The sequence below is a fragment of the Podarcis gaigeae genome, assembly GCF_964106915.1.
Source record: "Podarcis gaigeae genome assembly, chromosome: 1".
Classification (NCBI taxonomy): domain Eukaryota; kingdom Metazoa; phylum Chordata; class Lepidosauria; order Squamata; family Lacertidae; genus Podarcis; species Podarcis gaigeae.
Window position 1 is genome coordinate 9,349,110 of NC_139678.1, and position 19,719 is coordinate 9,368,828.

Sequence of the window (19,719 nt, forward strand, 5' to 3'; positions counted from 1 at the left end):
TAATGATAATTAATGATAATAATAATAATAATAATAATAATAATAATAATAATAATACAGTGGTACCTTGGGTTACATATGCTTCAGGTTACATACACTTCAGGTTACAGACTCCGCCAACCCAGAAATATTACCTCAGGTTAAGAACTTTGCTTCAGGATGAGAACAGAAATCGTGCAGCAGCGGTGCGGCGGCAGCAGGAGGCCCCATTATCTAAAGTGATGCTTCAGGTTAAGAACAGTTTCAGGTTAAGAACAGACCTCCAGAACAAATTAAGTTCTTAACCCGAGGTACCACTGTAATGTTAATACCCCACCCATCTGACCGGGTCATCCCAGGCACTCTGGGATGCTTCCAACATATATAAAAACATGACAAATCATTAAACTTTTTTTTTTTTTAATGTAAACATTAAAAAAATCTTCCCTATGCAGGGCTGCCTTCAGATTTCTTCTAAAGGTTGTATAGTTACTTATCTCCTTGGCCCAGGGGTTGCACAACTCCATACCCTCTGATGAAAATAGGGATGTCCTAAGGAACAGCGGGACATTCCGAGATCAAACCAGAAACCCGGATGGCTTCTGTAAATTCGGGGCTGTCCCTGAATACTCCCAGCCCCTGATGTTTCAGGACCCAGGCCCAATGATGTGGCAGGGGGAAGCCCGTAGTCACATTACAGAGTGAGCCCAGGAGATGGAGGTTAATTGGGAGAGAGGAGCGGAGGAGGGCAGCCTCCCACCTCAGGTGTCTTATCTGTAGCCAGCTTCTGCCAGGCCTAAGCTTATAAACTTCATGCACTGTCTTCTCAATAACATGATTATTAAAGGCCTTCTCAACTACCTGGATATTAAACCCCTCCACCTGCCACCTGGAGGGGGTCAGACAAACCTGGAGACTGCAAATCAGACCTACTTCCAAGTGGAATTTCTTATGCCACTCTGTTTATGAATTTATTTGACTTTTTTATACGTATATACAATTGTGTGCATGCACATGTATGTGTGGTGTGCAAAATTATTTTAACTTTTTTACATATGAAATTGTTTCGTGCATTGCTTTCATCATGGTGTGAAATCATTTCAAGGTGCTTCGCAGGAAGCGATGCATAAATTAAGCGATAAAGAAAAACATGAAAGTGACATTAAAATGTGATGCAAAAGCTTTGCGTTTAACGGCAGGTGTAGATTCGCCCCAAGCTAGTTGTTCTCTAACTGGGAGGATTAAAGACAGAGCAGGTGGATGAATGAAGGAATTGCATGATCTGAGGCTCTTGTGAGCTCAGCATATCCGTGCACTGAGGAGGTTGCCTGCTGCATCTCTGCATGCTTTGTTCCAGCTTTAATTCAGAAAAGGTACCATGATTACAGGGATGCGGGTGGTGCTGTGGTCTAAGCCTAGGGCTTGCCGATCAGAAGGTCGGCGGTTTGAATCCCCATGACGGGGTGAGCTCCCGTTGCTCGGTCCCTGCTCCTGCCAACCCAGCAGTTCGAAAGCACATCAAAGTGCAAGTAGATAAATAGGTACCGCTCCAGCGGGAAGGTGAACGGCGTTTCCGTGCACTGCTCTGGTTTCACCAGAAGCGGCTTAGTCATGCTGGCCACATGACCCGGAAGCTGTCTGCGGACAAATGCCGGCTCTCTTGGCCATTAAAGTGAGATGAGCGCCGCAACCCCAGAGTTGGCCACGACTGGACCTAATGGTCAGGGGTCCTTTACCTCTAGCATGATTATAGTCATCAGGGGCTGAACTCTACAATACTGCTGAATAGTTGTATGACCAAATACCCTCCCCACAATCTCACAGATTTGGGAGAAGGGTTGTTCTCTTCCCTGACCTGCTAGCTTTTTTGAGAGGCAGCCTTTTGCTCTTGGTTAGATGGACGCAAGTGGGACGCGGGTGGCGCTGTGGGTTAAACCACAGAGCCTAGGGCTTGCCGATCAGAAGGCCAACAGTTCAAATCCCAAAGTGCAAGTAGATAAATAGGTACCGCTCCGGCGGGAAGGTAAACGGCATTTTCGTGCGCTGCTCTGGTTCACCAGAAGTGGCTTAGTCATGCTGGCCACATGACCTGGAAGCTGTACGCCGGCTCCCTCGGCCAGTAAAGCGAGATGAGCGCTGCAACCCCAGAGTCAGTCATGACTGGACCTAATGGTCAGGGGTCCCTTTACCTTTATTAGATGGACGCAGAGTGGTCCCCCCAAGACTTCTTGTCTCCCCTCTGCTCCCCTTTTCATCCCAACCAGGGCGGCCCTGCCCTCTACCCCTCAGAGCTGGCACACCATGGAGGGCTGGGCCTTGGCAGTCGTGGCAACCTCTCCTCCTCCTTGCTTGTTCTCCAGAGCTTCTGCAAGCTTCCCATGAGAACGAGGCTGGCATCAGCGGCCATGGAGAGGCAAGAAGACGTTCCCTCACTGCTGCTGCTCGGGACAAGTGCCGGCTCCTACTCCTCTCTGAGCTTGGTGGTGGCAGCATTGGCAATAGGGAAATGAGGATATTGCAGGATCAAATTGGAAGCCGGGATTGCTCTCGTAATTCTGGGACTGTCCCAGGAAAATCGGGACGCTTGGAGGGTTGCTTGTGGGCTTCCTGAAAGCACCCACCATCAGAAACAGAAAGGTGCACTCAGTTGGGGATTTTCTCATGCAGGTTAAGTCTAACTTCACGGTGGTGGGTACCAGCGTATGCCTGAGAGCGACAGGCGCAGTCTCAGCCACCGCTTAGATACCAGGTAGTTTTGCAGTTTAGCAGGCCCCTCTTGTAAAATGCTTTAAAGCTCCTTCCTTCAACCTCACCCCAACCCCTACCCTCTTGCCAAAACGTCCTTCATACTCCCCGGAGTCCAATTCGGTGTTAAATAGAGAACATTGCAACTTGCTGGTAAGTCTTTGCCTTTTTTCTTTCTTTCAGGCTAACAGGGGTTATGCTAATAAAACGAAAACACAAGGAATGTTTAAGAGGCTGCAGACCACACCGGCTACCTTTATTATTCAGGCGCAAGCTTAAGAATGCTGGTAAACCTGATGTGCTGGCAGGGCAGCCGGCTTGCGGCTAATTCTGTTAATGGCCTCCCTGCTATCTGCCATACGGGAAAATGCAAACCACACACACAGAAGGGCTTCATTTTGATCTGGCCACGAATTCACACAGCTCCCAAGGGGTGGGGGTGGGGATAGCAGGACGGGGAGATGCTCTTGGAAAGAGCATTATTCCTTTCCCTTGAATGCGCACACATGCGCTTGTGTGCTTGGTCTTTCCTCTGAGGAGTTCAGAGGAGATTATAAGAAGAGAGGAGTAGGGAACCTGGGGGCCCTCAAATATTGCTGAACAGCAACTCACATCAGCTCCATCCATCAGTTGCTTAGACCAAGGTTTTATCCCCGTATGGGACACTGCATATTCCTCCCCCATAAAAATAATAATAATTTATTATTTATACCCCGCCCATCTGCTGGGCTTCCCCAGCCACTCTGGGCGGCTTCCCCCCCCCCAAAAAAATATTAAAATACTGTAATACATCAAACATTAAAAGCTTCCCTAAACAGGGCTGCCTTCAGATGTCTTCTAAAAATCTGGTAGTTGTTTTTCTCTTTGACATCTGGTGGGAGGGTGTTCCACAGGGCGGGCGCCACCACCGAGAAGGCCCTCTGCCTGGTTCCCTGTAACTTGGCTTCTTGCAGTGAGGGAACTGCCAGAAGGCTCTCGGCGCTGGACCTCAGTGTCTGGGTAGAACGATGGAGGTGGGGACACTCTTTCAGATATACTGGACCAAGGCCGTTTAGGGCTTTAATGGTCAGCACCAACACTTTGAATTGTGCTCGGAAACGTACTGGGAGCCAACGTAGGTCTTTCAAGACCGGTGTTATACTCTTACATTCAGCTTCTTAATGTTTTCTTATTTACCTTGCGCTTTGTCGCTATCGGACTTCCTTCCTTACCTGCTTCGGCTTTCCCAAATTAACATCCACTCATACAGATCCTTATTTACACTCCACCCACGTCACAAGATTTAAGTTAACCCTGCTGCAGTTTTTAAGCGTCTACAATTATTCCGTATATACACAACAAATTTACTCCACTCCTCTTCAAACTTTGTTACTTTTTTGGTATCTAATCTTATTAGTCATTTTCGCCAACTCAACATATTCAAACATTTTCATCTGCCGCTCCATTAACGTTGGGTTCTTCTGGGTTTTCCATTTCTGGGTCATGAGAATCCTAGTGGCGGTTATAGCATACATAAACAACTTACAATCCTCTTTTCTTACTTCATCTCCTATTCTTCCTAGTAAGAAAGCCTCTGGTTTCTTTGGGAAGGTATATTTAAACAGTTTTTTCATTTCGTTATATATCGAATCCCAAAAGTTTTTCATTTTTTGCATGTCCACCACATGTGGAAAAGCTCACCCTCTTTTAATTTACATTTTACAGCTGGAAATGGAAATGGACAGCTGTGTATTCCTGCATTGCAGGCGGTTGGACTAGATCAGGGGTAGGCAAACTAAGGCCCTGGGGCCGGATCTGGCCCAATCGCCTTCTAAATCTGGCCCATGAACGGTCCGAGAATCAGTGTGTGTGCTTTTATTTAATTATTTTTTTCAGAAAAATTAAAAACACATAGCATTTACATTCCTTATTTTCAATAACATCTTTCCCTGACTTCCCCACACCTCCCCTTCTTGTATTCCAGTTCCAATTATTAGCTCAGCAAGTTCTTGTCCCCAAATTTTGCCTTATTATATTTAATTCGTTTTAATTAACCAATTTTAACTTATAAACCTCAATTTGTACATCAATGCTCATTCTTTAAACCCTTTTCTAAAGTCGACCCAAGTTCCCTTCCACGAATTTCTCAGTTTTTATACTGGTAACGAAACAGAGTAAAAAGAAACAAAATATAATTGTACACCCTTTGGATTCCCAAAATCCCACCCCCCTTTCCCGGTTTCGATCCCCAACAAATGTACATCAGTCTATCAACTATCAGCCTGGAGACCTCACGTCCGAGGCTCTTAATTCTCTTTCAATTCCTCTCTGCCGGTTTTTTTGATAGTCCTTTGTATTGAACACCAAGTCTCGGAGAAGCTCTGTCCCAATAGGGTCCATATTTCTTCCAGCCAGACCTCCATATTTAAAAGTGGGGCCCAAATCTTGTTTCTTACTCCTTTTAATTCCAAATGTCCCAAATGTCCCAAAAGCTCCAGCTTCCACCTTAATCAGATTTGTAATCCATAGGTCTTCAGATCTCCCCATGAGGAGATCTCTCCATTCTTCATTCTCAAATTCAAACCAGATTCTCATCATCCAAATCTTGTTTTCCTTTGTATCCATCTTGGCAGGCCTCTGGCTCTCCTTTATCATCTGCAGCATTCCAGCTCCTCCTTCCCTCTCCTCCGGAACAGCACGTATCTCTTTCTCCACTCTCTCAAAAATCTCAGATTTCTTTTCTTGTTCAGCTGCATGGGCTTCTTGAGTCAAGTCCTTATCAAATTCAGTGAGTTTATTTGCTGTTAAGTTCATAATTGTAACATTTGTAGCCAAAACTTCACTTTGACCTTGTAACTTTCCCAAGAGAAAAAACATTCTGTCCAGTTCAGCCTGTATTTTTCCACCTGCAGCCATTCTTGTAGTGTCCCTGAACCCCCTCTAGAGGGATTCTGGTTACTTAGTATTCCTTCCAGCTCCAATCCAAAAGTCAGGTTAACTTGTTTCAGTTCTTCTTTGTTTTCAACAGTTTAGAACCAAATTGTAACAAATATAGCCAGCAAAGACAACAGAAACAAAGTTCTCTTTTCTTCAGCTTTGACAGCTAGTTTGACACCTGTCAAACTCTTCTATGTCTCCTCAACAGGCTCTCTCGCAGATCACTCCCGGGTCTCGGGGGGTTGCACTTCAGCTCTCAAAATCAAAATCAACTCTTATCCTCCAGCAAAATTACTTATACTGCCAAATCGTGAAATTAATAACTTTTATCCAGAAAAAAAAGTTCTCTCGACCTTAGTTATCTAATCCTTGCTTTAAATTGTCTACAGAACAGGGAGACGGACTTCCTTTTTTCGCCTTCCCCGATCGTGCCTAATTCAGAAAAAAAAAAGAATTTTCCCTTTGTAGTTCCAATTTCCGTACTACTCACGGGTTGTTACTTTTAGAGTCCAATTGTTCAAAAGAAGAAGTCAGCGCTCTCCGGCCATGGCATGCGGCTTCGCTCCGTAGGAGAAGCAATCGACTCACAGCCCCGCTCCCCGTCCCCCGTTCCGTAGCCTTTAAAAAGGCTTCTTCGCGGGTCGGGGGGGCGCAAATGGTGCCCGCCGAGTCACCAGGTCCACAGGCTGCAGCGGCTGTGGTTTCTGAGGGTCCCCGCGTCGCCGCGTCGGCAAGACCCATCTTCTATGGAGCCGATTCCCTCCGGAGCTCGGAGGGAATCCGCCATTAGTCGATGGCGCTAACTCGGAAGTCGGTGTGTGCTTTTATTTAAAATGCATCCCTGGGTTATTTGTGGGGCATAGGAATTCGTTCACCCCCCCAAAAAAAATATAGTCCGGCCCCCCACAAGTTCTGAGGGACAGTGGACCGGCTCCCTGCTGAAAAAGTTTGCTGACCCTCAGACTAGATGATTCTCGTGGTCCCTCCCAACTCTACAATTCTATGATTCTGTGATTCTATCCAGCATGGCCAACGGTCTGTTTCCCGTGGGCATCCAATCGGTGGCATAGCGTGGGTTGCCAATGCTCGGGTCCGCAAAGAGGGAGAGAAACCAACAGCGTGTGCATGAACATTCAACTGCCTAACAGCGTCTGTGTCACCCAGGAGATCGCAGCCGCAGTGATAAGGAAAGAAGAGCCATTGCCTGGAGAGGTCACTTTCTGATTCACATGGAGAAGCCATTTTCAATGGAGCGTGCAGCACCGGGTGTTGAAATTTTGCGCCCCTAAGAATTTTGCAACCCCCCTGTGCCCCCCCCACCAAGCTACGCCACTGCATCCAACGAAGCTGAATGTTGGGAGATTTGGGACAAAAGAAAACACTTCTTCACACAGCACATAGCTAAACTGTGGAACTCACTGCCACAAGGGGGCAGTGGTGGCCAACAAAGGTGAATGGCTTTTTAAAAAGTATGAGACGAAGTCAGGGAGGACAGGATTATCCATGGTGACTTGCCAAGGTGGCTATTTCCCAACAGCCTTTGAATGCCAGTGGCTGGACACCACGAGAGGGGAGAGTGACGCTCTTGTGCTCATGTACCGTATTTTTCGCCTTATAGGATGCACTTTTCCCCCTCCAAAAATGAAGGGGAAATGTGTGTGCGTCCTATGGGGCGAATGCAGGCTTTCGCTGAAGCCTGGAGAGCGAGAGGCGTCGGTGCACACCGACCCCTCTCACTCTCCAGGCTTCAGGAAGCTATCCGCAAGCCTAGCGAGCCCGGTGGGAGGTTCAGCCGGGAGCGCAAGGCTTGCGGCGGCAGCTTGCAGCCCGAACTACGGGGCGCGCTCCAGAGCACGCCCCGTGCTTCGGGCAGATGTCCGCAAGCCTTGCGCGCCCGGAAGCTTGGGCTTCCCCCGCCCCAGCCCCGCGGCTAGGGGGGGGAATTATTTTTTTAATTCCCCCCCAATAAAAACTAGGTGCATCCTATGGGCCAGTGCGCCCTATAGGGCAAAAAATACGGTAATCTGGTTGGCCTCTGTGAGGACAGGATGCTTGGCTATGTGATCAAGGGTCTGGAAACCAAGCCTTATGAGGGGCCAGAGAGAGAGCTCACTGTCCCTCGCATGCCGCAGCCCAGCAGAGATCATAGAATCCTAGAGTTGGAAGAGACCACAAGGGCCATCGAGTCCAACCCCCTGCCAAGCAGGAAACACCATCAGAGCACTCCTGACATATGGTTGTCAAGCCTCTGCTTAAAGACCTCCAAAGAAGGAGACTCCACCACACTCCTTGGCAGCAAATTCCACTGTCAAACAGCTCTTACTGTCAGGAGGTTCTTCCTAATGCTTAGGTGGAATCTTCTTTCTTGTAGTTTGGATCCATTGCTCCCTGTCCGCTTCTCTGGAGCAGCAGAAAACAACCTTTCTCCCTCCTCTATGTGACATCCTTTTATATATTTGAGCATGGCTATCATATCACCCCTTAACCTCCTCTTCTCCAGGCTAAACAGGCCCAGCTCCCTTAGCCGTTCCTCATAAGGCATCGTTTCCAGGCCTTTGACCATTTTGGTTGCCCTCCTCTGGACACGTTCCAGTTTGTCAGTGTCCTTCTTGAACTGTGGTGCCCAGAACTGGACACAGTACTCCAGGTGAGGTCTGACCAGAGCAGAATACAGTGGCACTATTACTTCCCTTGATCTAGATGCTATACTCCTATTGATGCCGCCGCGTCACACTGTTGGCTCATGTCAAGTTTGTGGTCAACCAAGACTCCTAGATCCTTTTCACATGTACTGCTCTCAAGCCAGGTGTCACCCATCTTGTATTTGTGCCTCTCATTTTTTTTGCCCAAGTGCAATACTTTACATTTCTCCCTGTTAAAATTCATCTTGTTTGTTTTGGCCCAGTTCTCTAATCTGTCAAGGTCGTTTTGAAGTGTGATCCTGTCCTCTGGGGTGTTAGCCACCCCTCCCAGTTTGGTGTCATCTGCAAATTTGATCAGGATGCCCTTGAGTCCATCATCCAAGTCGTTGCTGCAGTCATGCGCCAGAAAGCTGCTCCATGGCAGCTCCCTTGCGCTCTGGAGCCAGGCTTCAACGAGGGAGCCCATCACGGGGGTGCCTGATCTCGCCCCATCCCAAAAATGTGCCGGGGGCCACAGTCCCCCCCCAGCCTCTCCCCATGCTACACCACTGGGAAGAAATTTCTGGCAGTAAGAGCTGCTCAGTGGTGGAATGGATCCCTAAGAGAAATGGTGGACTTCCCTTCCTTGGAGGTTATTAAGCAGAAATGGTTGGGGGTTGGAATTTTTTTTTTATTTTTTTTGCCCAAAGAAAACATCTAATCTTTCTACTGTAAATATTTAAAAATTATTTCACAATGGAATGCCCCCCGCCCCTCTTTCATTAAGTAAGAAACAAAGCAATTTAAATTTAAAGCGTGCTCTTTTGGCAAGGATTCTATATGTATTCCGCAAACATTCTCGTCCTTGACTCTGCGATATTGTGGGGAAGGTACAGGGGAGTACCATACGCCCAGAGAACTTGTCATTGTGCCATGGGTGTGGTTGAGTCCACCGAACACATTCTCTTGACTTGCCCTTCTTATGCAGAGCTTAGACAAAATTTTATAGATCCACTCCTATGTCAATTTAGCTTCCTACCTGGAGAAAACCAGGTTTTACACTTGCTGAATAATGTCACTAGAGCTATACCTTCCTTGGTGGCCAAATTTCTTTTTTTAGCTTTTAAGCGTCGCAAGACTATAATTGACTGTATCAATATGGGGCTATCTGTTTAGCCCATTTTAGTGTTGGCTAAGCTCTAAAATCTTCCTGGATGTTTAACTGTGTATTTACAAATGTACTTTTTCTGACTGACGGTCGAATAAAAGGTTGATGATGATTCTCGCCCATTTGGGTATCTGGGGAGAAAGCCAGGATGTAGGCATTTAAAATCAGCTGTTGCTTCCCCACCCCCCCTCTCTCTCTGCCCCCCATCCCGGTATTTTAGCTACCCACAGCATATTCTCTGCCCTCGCTTGCACACACAACGGATTGATTCATCCCGCATTGCAAGTGCCTGCATCTGGTTTATGGATTTTATTAGTCACTGCAGAAATATTTAAGCTTGCGGTGAGCATTTACAAGTGTTATTGCATGAAAAAGTTGAAGAATCAAGGCGAGACGATGGGTTTGCCAGACAAGGGTAATGAGACATAATCACCAAGAGCGAGGGGTGGAGGGTTTGGGGGGGTTAGAAATCCCACCCCCGCCCCTTCCAGATATACATATACAATTCCAGCACAAAATCCAAGGGATTTAACTTCTAGAAAGTTTGGAAAGGGTGCTACGAAATTGCAGCTATTTAAAAAGAAAGAAAAGAACGAGCGAGACTTTGCAGATCAATGGTAGGCAGGAAGTCACAGACTGCCTATACTGTTACAGCATCTTTCTGATCTATTATCACAATTCACAGTTTTATCCTTGTTATTGAACTTAAATTCCAACTTTCCTACAAGGAACTCAAGATTCTTCCAGCTCCACAACAACCCTGTGAGGTAGTTAGGCTAGGAGGCTGTGGCTGGCTCAACTTCAACCAATGGAGGTTCATAGATGCAGACGTAGAATCGTAGAGTTGGAATAATAAATAATAATAATTTTTTTTATTTATACCCCACCCTTCCCGGTTCAGAAAACTGGGCTCAGGGCGGCTAACAACAAATTTAAAACAATTGATGCAAAAAAACCCAAAAAAACCCAGCATAAAATACAGTATAAAATGTGAATAACAATAAATTCAGAATTCAAAAATCAATTTAGGGGGGAAAACCATCCAATAAACATTAGATGATCACCAGGGCTAGTTGGCTAAATTAGTCCTATTTGTGGTAGCGAGGAGACCAGGGGAGAATTAGCTGTGGGATCCCAGAGCGGGTAATCTTCATAAAAAGGGGAGGGGGGGAAGGAAGGGGAATAAAAGATCAGGCTAAGTTCAAATTGAAAGCCAGGCAGAATAGCTCTGTCTTACAGGCCCTGTGGAAGGAAGTTAAATCCTGCAGGGCCCTGGTCTCATGGGGCAGAGCATTCCACCAGGTCAGAGCCATCACTGAAAAGGCCCTGGCCCTGGTGGAGGATAATCTGACTTCCTTAGGGCCCAGGACCTCTAAACTATGATTATTCATGGACCTTAAGGTCCTCTGTGGGGCAGACCAGGAGAGGTGGTTCTGTAAATATGAGGACCCTGAGGGTCATCTAGCCCAACCCCTGCAACGTAGGAAAATGCCTTCTTTTGTCTTCCTTTTTTGTGGGGTAGGGTGGGGAGGGTGATATATATCCTCGTATTTAGTGATGCCCTACTAGCAATGAAGCATCACAAAACAGGACATGATACTAATGTATATATATATTAGTTTTTATTGGGATTTTATGACAGTGATAGAAAGCAACCCCAGGAACAAGGCAAGAATTAACCAATAAAGAACAGCGAAAGCAGATGGGATCAGAGTGGAAACCGAAAGTGATCAGTAGGAAGAAATTGTACCAGGTATGCCCTATGGACGTGGGTGGCGCTGTGGGTTAAACCACAGAGCCTAGGACTTGCCGATCAGAAGGTTGGCGGTTCGAATCCTCGCAACGGGGTGAGCTCCCGTTGCTCAGTCCCTGCTCCTGCCAACCTAGCAGTTTGAAAGCATGTCAAAGTGCAAGTAGATAAATAGGTACCGCTCCGGCGGGAAGGTAAACGGTGTTTCCGTGCGCTGTTCTGGTTGCCAGAAGCGGCTTAGTCATGCTGGCCATATGACCCGGAAGCTGTATGCCGGCTCCCTCGGCCAATAAAGCGAGATGAGCACCACAACCCCAGAGCCGATTGCGACGGGACTTAATGGTCAGGGGTCCCTTTTACCTTTATGCCCTATGGTTTAGGACTGGGGTGCAAGACTGTGTTGGGACATAGACAACCGAGTTTAGATGCTCTCTGTCCACATGTTTGAGGGAGGGAATGACCCTTTGTCCAAATACCAGCTTCTCTGTTCCAGGGAAAGACTTCATTGCCTTGCAGCCTAGAGAATCAACTGGCGAAGTTTGGAGGGCAATGCTGCCCTCTGCAGGATAATAAGGAAAATCCTAGTTATCTCTGGCCCCATCTGCACGGCAACTTTGCTTTTTGATACCAATTTTATTTTTCACCTTTCACAAATATTTTAACAAAAAACCCCCAAAACCCAGAATCTTTACAAAATCTAATTTACCTTTCCCTCAACTCCCCTCCCCTCCTTTCTGTGGTTATTTATTTTAAATCTTTTTATTTATTATCCAATATCCAATTCAAATATATTTACACTTTTACCCTTATCTTCCTTTTAATTGTCCCTTACTGCATGTGTTAATATCAGTTTTGCTAATGTTTTTATATGTTTACAGCATGTCTTCAAATAGTCAATGAATTTCCCCCCTTCTATTTCTAAAAAATCTCTCTTCTTGATTTCTTATTCTTCCGGTGAGTTTCTCATTTTCTGCGTATTCCATTAATTTTAATTGCCAATCTTCGTTGATGGGAACTGTTTCTTCCTTCCATCTTTGGGCATAAATCATTCCAGCAACTGTGGTAGCATACATAAACATTCTTTTCCTGTTTGCTAGGTACTTCACCAATTATACCTAAAAGAAAAACTTCTGATTCCCCCCCCCTCAAAAGTTATCTTTACCATTTATTTCAACTCATTATAAATCATTTCCCAGAAGGCTTTTGCAGGTTTCTCTTCAGATCATATAAATTTTGCGTGACAACATTGAAACAGGTGATGATGAAGATTATACTGCCCTTCCTCTGAAGTTCTCAGGGCAGTTCACAAGTACAAATAGTCACAGCTCCCCTGCAAAGAATCTTGGGAATTGTAGTTTCCAAGGGGGGCTGAGAGTTCTCAGGAGGCCCCTAGTCCGTTCACAGAGCTACTATTTTCCAGAGTTCCCTGAGGGGAAGGTTAGAAACACTGGAGAAACGTGAGGGGAATTGTTGTTGTTGTTTAGTTGTGTCCGACTCTTCATGACCCCATGGACCAGAGCACGCCAGGCACTCCTGTCTTCCACTGCCTCCTGCAGTTTGGTCAAACTCATGCTGGTAGCTTCGAGAACACTATCCAACCATCTCGTCCTCTGTCGTCCCCTTCTCCTTGTGCCCTCCATCTTTCCCAACATCAGGGTCTTTTCCAGGGAGTCTTCTCTTCTCATGAGGTGGCCAAAGTATTGGAGCCTCAGCTTCACGATCTGTCCTTCCAGTGAGCACTCAGGGCTGATTTCCTTCAGAATGGAGAGGTCTGATCTTCTTGCACTCCATGGGACTCTCCAGAGTCTCCTCCAGCACCATAATTCAAAAGCATCAATTCTTCAGCCATCAGCCTTCTTTATGGTCCAGCTCTCACTTCCATACATCACTACTGGGAAAACCTAGGAACAATGGTCCCCTAACAACCCTCAGCATCCTTAACCTTACTCCATGTGTGCTCTGATTGGCAGAATTGGCACTCCTACGGATGCCACATAATACGCGTCCCACATTTGTAAGAACCCAATTGTTTAGTGTATGGGACGCGGGTGGCACTGATCAGAAGGTTGGTGGTTCGAATCCCTGCAATGGGGTGAGCTCCCGTTGCTCGGTCCCTGCTCCTGCCAACGTCAAAGTGCAAGTAGATAAATAGGTACCACTCCAGCGGGAAGGTAAACGGCGTTTCCATGTGCTGCTCTGGTTCGCCAGAAGCGGCTTCGTCATGCTGGCCACATGACCAGGAAGCTGTACGCCGGTTCCCTCGGCCAATAAAGCAAGATGAGCGCCGCAACCCCAGAGTCAGTCACGACTGGACCTAATGGTCAGGGGTCCCTTTACCTTTACCTAATTGTTTAGTGTAACAGCGTCTGACCTTTGGAACTCTCTGCCCATTGTGATCAAGCAGGCGCCTTCTTTGTACTCTTTCCTGCACCTGCTGAAAACATCCTTTTTTCAGACGAGCCTACTCAAATGCTTAGGAAGTTGAAGGGCTTTTAATCTCTTTTAGTACTCTAACCCTAGTACTCCAGGGTTGTAAACTGCTTGCAAATCTACATCTGTTGAGCACAATTGCATGCAAAATGTGCACCAAAATATTGGTTAATGTTCACAATAACTTTTTTTTTAAAAAAGGCAAACTGATGTCCAGGTATGGAAAAGGGAACTTCAGATTGGAAAAAAGGAGAAACCCTAATGTTAGATCAACCATCCCTTCCTTGGCCCTGGGTTCTTTGGGGAGATGTGGCGGGATATAGATTTAATAAAGAAAATTTGGAGGGCCTGTACATGGGTGTTTTTTGGTTTTCTGTTTCGGGTTGTACAGTAATAATAGAAGAATAGAACATACGCATTTTCATCGGAGAAATCTTGGAGGGTATGCTCTTGGAACTACAGCTCTCATAATTCTTTGGGGGAATGCATGACTGTTTAAAACAGTATGGTAGCACTTTAATTGTATGGTGTGAATGGGTTCCTGATGGCCGTGAGCCTTCATCATGCAGAGGATGATATCCAATATGGCGGCAACCAAAGGAGCCATTACAGAGCCATGGAAGACAGGGTCACTCTGAGCATATTGGCCTCACTCAGTGAATAACTCTTGTCATGGAGAACCGGGTTTGGCCTCTTCGCCTGACTTCACTGAAGTCAAGAGACTCCAGTATCCAGCGGTGGAATAAACCAGATTCCTTCGCTTTGTTTGTTTTGGCCTACTGTGCCTCTTTATGAGGAAAATGGTCAAAGCGAAGTACTTCCCTTGTGTATTTTGACAGGAAGCCCCAGTAATATGCTTTCCTTTTGTTGTATATCTTACTCGTTCCCCCCTCAATCTTGTTTAAATATTTTCAAGCACAATGACATATTTATTAACCCACCACCCTCTCCATGAGGTAACTCTTTGATTAGCTATTTAAAATTTTTTTTTTGCAAAGACTCTCCGCAAAGGTAGAGATCTCTCTCTCTCTCTCCCCCTCCTGCTGTCTCCAATGAGAGTTAATATTATTACTGCTATTTGTGTCGAGCTCTTGAGAACAATCTCTGTAAAAAATGGAGGACGTTTATTTAAAACAGCTGGGCGAAAGAGCATGCAGGCCCAGCTAGAGTCGCCGGGGTCAGCGTTCGAGGCTAACACCAATCTCTGCAGAACTTTGAAGCTGACATTTTACAGATTATATGTGTCCCACCGCACAGTGGGCATGGCGTATAAATTGGGCTTAGAGGCCCCTTATTTGTTCTTTTGCATTTTTATGAGCCCGCAGCGTTCCTCTTTGAAGCGGCACACACAGAAAATAATAATAAAAGAGAGAGTTGTTTTAATGCCGTGGAACTATTTGCAGTAAATCATGTTATAGCATCCTGGAAATATATCTGCTGCACTGTGGGGTTATGTTTCAAGTCCTCTTGTTCCTCGCATTCTCGTCACCCCCCCCTTTCTTCTTCCCTCACTTATCAATCATCTTGTGTCTATAGGCGGGCAGAGAGGCCAGCAGATACGTTACAGTTATAATGAGGAGATTAGCAATGGCTGATGCCCACATCTGAATGCCATTTCTTCTGTGAAGGTCCTATTGTGTGGTGGTGGAACAAGAGAAAAATACACACATACACATACACCCTGCAACAAACACCCCCCCACCACCAGTGCTTGGGAAGCATGAGCTCTCTGAGGGAGGAGAGTTAGAGGTGGTTCCTTGGAGGGCAAGATCCGATGTCTGACGCCCCCTTCCCTTCATGGAACCTTCCGCAGCCCTTGCCCTACCATCTCAGGAAATCCTACATCCATCCTAGGTGTGCTGTGGGCATCTTGGGTGTGTATTTCTAATGGAATGCATATTTTCAGGCGAAGGAGATGGAAAAGGATAGAGGATCATAAGTGTGTTGGTAGTTCTTTAATTTGCTCCCTTGCCGTGAGAAGTAAGGTTACAGGGAACCAGGCAGAGGGCCTTCTCGGTAGTGGCACCCTCCCTGGGGGATGTCCTCCTATCCGATGTCAAGGAGATAAGTAACTATGCAACCTTTAGAAGACATCTGAAGGCAGCCCTGTATAGGGAAGCTTTTTAATGTTTACTGTTTTATTATTATTATTATATACACTGGTACCTCAGGTTACAGACGCTTCAGGTTACAGACTCCGCTAACCCAGAATTAGTACCTTGGGGTAAGAACTTTGCTTCAGGGTGAGACCAGAAATCGCGTGGCAGTAGCGGGAGGCCCCATTAGCTAAAGTGGTACCTCAGGTTAAGAACCATTTCAGGTTAAGAACGGACCTCCAGAATGAATTACGTTCTTAACCTGAGGTACCACTGTATGATGGAAGCTGCTCACAGTAGCGGGGTACAAATACAGTAGTACCTCCGGTTACGTAACCCTCTGGTTACGTAAACTTTAGGATGCGAAAGCAGCAAACTTGGAAGTATTCGATCAGGTTTCGCCTTGCGCGCATGAGCAGAAGTGGTCCTGAGGTTGCGGAAACCTCAGGATGCAACCGGACCTCCGGAATGGATCCCGTCCGCAACTGGAGATACTAAATAATAATAATAATAATAATAATAATAATAATAATAATAATAATATCGATAAAACATCAAACATTAAAAACTTCCCTAAACAGGGCTGCCTTCAGATGTCTTCTAAAAGTCAGATAGTTGTTTATTTCCTTGACATCTGATGGGAGAGCGTTCCACAGGGCGGGTGCCACTACCAAGAAGGCCCTCTGCCTGATTCCCTGTAACCTCACTTCTTGCAGTAAGGGAACTACCAGTTAAAAGTGCTGATCTGACTTTTCCCTTGCCAGTGTGAGCACTGAATACAATTCACCCTCTTCTGCTTCTCTCTCTCTCACCACCTTAGAAATGCAGTCTGCCATATTTCACTAGGAATGTGAAGTCCTTGTGAAAATTCACCAGCATTTTCACATGCATATGCACATTTTTTAATGAATGCATTTCTGTATGTTGTTTGCACTAAGAAACACATTTTTTGCACACACTCTTCCGCTGGAGAACTGCAATGACAATTCGGAGAAGTGTGAATTTCAGAGTACAGCTGTGTTTCGGTTCATAGATGAGTTCTCTAAGTGTGAACTTCATTGGTTTGCATTAAATGTGAATGGAACAACCCCTGCCCAAGCAAAGCCCTGCCACACATGTACCAAAACACCCTAGTAGATGTCAGGCACAGCTTTCTCTGCTTAGCTTTGCACTGGCAAACGTCAACCGTTTCAGAAACACACTTCTCTAGGATTGTCAGCATTAATGAGTGATGACATCTGTTTTGGCATGCGTCTATATTCACCAGCGTATATCCAGAATATTGGTGGGTGCCCATAACTCCCCAAAGGACTGTTACTAATCCCAGATATTCATAACTAATAATGACGATGGTTTAGTGACATTTGGGGCTCCTATCTTAATACATACGTATGCAAAAGGGTGGCCATTTAGTCACTGCCAAAATAGAGGAAATGCAAAAGCAAAAAGAAAGCACTGCTCTGCATAAGATTTGCATATGCAGATTTAAAAATAGCTGTGCAGTTTAAATAGAAACCCACCTACATCCTCCAAAGCGGGAAAGCTGTGGACAGCAGCTGACTTGTGTGCTTGCACAGTTTCCTACTCAGGGTTCTTCTTCATTAAACAGGGCTTGGGCCAAACAGCCCTTCAAATAGAAGGCCTTTGGGATAGGACCCCATCCACAGTTGGCTGCTATGAAGACAGGATGCTGGTCTAGACGGGTCTTTGGCCTGATCCTGCAGGGCTCTGCTCAGGTCCTTATGACTTCATGCTTGTTGTGGCATCTACAGTGGACACTTGGGTTGCAAACGTGATCCATGCGGGATGCACATTCACAACCCGCAGCAGCACATCTGCGCACATGCAGGTTGTGATTCAGCGCTTCTGCACACGCACAAAGCGTTATTTAGAGTTTCTGCACATGTGCGACCCCCGAAACCCTGAAGTAACCCATTCCGGTACTTCTGGGTTTCGGCAGGTTTGTAACCTGAAAAAACGTTACCTGAAGCTTCTGTAACCCAAGGTACTTCATTTTGTTTCTTAATTAGACTTGCGAGGCCCAAGAGCCGGTGGGAGCAAATAAAAGCTGGAGGAGGATGCAGAATGTTAGCTGGGGTGGTTGGGATGCCTACATAATGGTGGGGCTGGCCCCTCCCACAAGTTTTTCCGAATGTTTGTTTAGTCGGAATCTCTTTTCTTGCAACTTGAAGCCATTGGTTCCAGCCCTACCCTCCAGAGCAGGAGAAAACAAGCATGCTCCCTCCTCCATGTGACAGCCCTTCAGATATTTGAAGATGGCTATCACATCTCCTCTCAGTCTCCTCTTTTCCAGGCTAAACATACCCAGCTCCTTCAACCGTTCATCATAAGGAATGCTTGGTTCCCAGCCCCTTCATCATCTTGGTCACCCTCCTCTGCACATCTTCCACCTTGTCAACATCCTTCTTAAATTGTGACACCCAGAATTGGACACAGTATTCCAGGTGTGGTCTGACCAAGGCAGAATAGAGTGGTACTTCCCTTGTTCTGGACACTAGACTTCTGTTGATGCAGCCTAGAATAGTATTACCTTTTTTGCTGCTGCATCACACGGTTGACTCATGTTAAGCTTGTGGTCCACCAAGACCCCTAGATCCTTTGCACATGTACTGCTAATAAGCCAGGTGTCCCCCATCCTATATTTGTGCACCTGGTTCTTCCTTCCTATGTGCAGCACTTGACAGCACTTTGTCCCTACTGAAATTCATTTTGTTAGCCTGTGCCCAGTTCTCCAATCTGTTAAGGTCATTTTGAATTCTGATTCTGTCTTCTGCGGCATTAGCTAACCCTCCCAGTTTGGTGTCATCTGCAAATTTGATGAGCAAATTCCTTCATCCAAGTCATTTATAAAGACGTTGAACAACAACGGGCCCAGGACAGAACCCTGTGGCACCCCACTTGTCACTTTTCCCCAGGATGACGAGGAACCATTAATGAGTACCCTTTGGGTTCGGTCAGTCAACCAGCTACAAATCCACCAAACAGTTACCTCATTCAACCCACATTTTACCAGCTTCCTCATGAGAATATCATTGGGGACCTTGTCAAAAGCCTTACTGAAATCAAGATATACTTTGTCCGCAGCATTTCCCTGATCCACCAAGTTTGTAATTCCATCAAAAAAAGAAATCAGGTTGAGTAATTCCTGAGTAATCGCTCTCTGCCAGGGAGGTTTCCCTAACCCCGAGCTATTTATTTATTTATTTATCTCGCGGCCAATGTTCTCAGTAGAAATCCAGATCCATTTTGCACTGTCCCAAAACATTTCCATCCTGCCCGTAAAACAGGCAGTAGGTGTTAAAGAGGTTCACAGACTCACAACTCATTGTCAACTAATTATCTTTAAGATGGTGTCACCACATATTTAATCGCTGAGTAATCGCTGGCCTTGCTCTCTCCGGCAGGGAAGTTTTCCTACCCCAAAGCAATTTATCTCTGGCATGTTCTCCGCCTCCCATCTCCTGCCCCCCCCCCCCGTCCCCTGGACTCCAGATAAGTTCATTAACCTAAACCGGCCACAAATGCAGACATGCACACACAAAGCTTTTAGGAACTTTCATCTTTTTTTTTTTTAAAAAAGGGCACTGGGAGAAAACCGTGCAATAAACTGGTAGCCTGGCTAGCAGTAGGGGATAGCTTAGGACACCATGGGTGGCTAAGGAATATGAGAACCAGATGTATGGGCTTTGGAGGGGCAGATCTGCTCTTTCTGTTTACTGACAAATGGAGTGGGCCGTGGAAGGCAATTAAAAAGCAATAACTGTACATTAAAGGCACGACTCATAATAGCAGCAAGAAACACCACAGCCAGCTCGGGGGGGGGGGGTGTTGGTGGAGGAGAGTACATATTATGTAGTTGAGACAGATCTATAAATTGCCAGGAGGCTTTAAAATACAGCTAGCTAACCAACTAGCTTTGTAGCTGAGACAAGTAGCTGAATTTCTAGGGGACTTTAAAATATAACTAACTTCACAGCCAAGCTAGGTATCTGC